This window comes from Penaeus monodon, chromosome 24, assembly GCF_015228065.2.
Source record: "Penaeus monodon isolate SGIC_2016 chromosome 24, NSTDA_Pmon_1, whole genome shotgun sequence".
In the NCBI taxonomy this organism is placed as follows: domain Eukaryota; kingdom Metazoa; phylum Arthropoda; class Malacostraca; order Decapoda; family Penaeidae; genus Penaeus; species Penaeus monodon.
In genome coordinates, this window is record NC_051409.1 from 37,747,475 (window position 1) to 37,747,686 (window position 212).

The following is a 212-nucleotide window of genomic DNA, read 5'->3' on the forward strand; positions in this document are numbered from 1 at the left end:
TGCATACAAACCATGACTCAGTGCAGCAGTTAGTGTAATTCTGAGCCGACGGCAGCCAATTATATATATATATATAAAAATGGATAGCATCTGGAAACCTAATTGTCTTCAGGGATTTTTATGTCAAGAAATTTAAAAAAAAAATCCTTTTTCGAAATCTTTAACCACGGAGGCCTGGCGAGGAGACCGATCTAGCCGAGGGGAACGAGAGG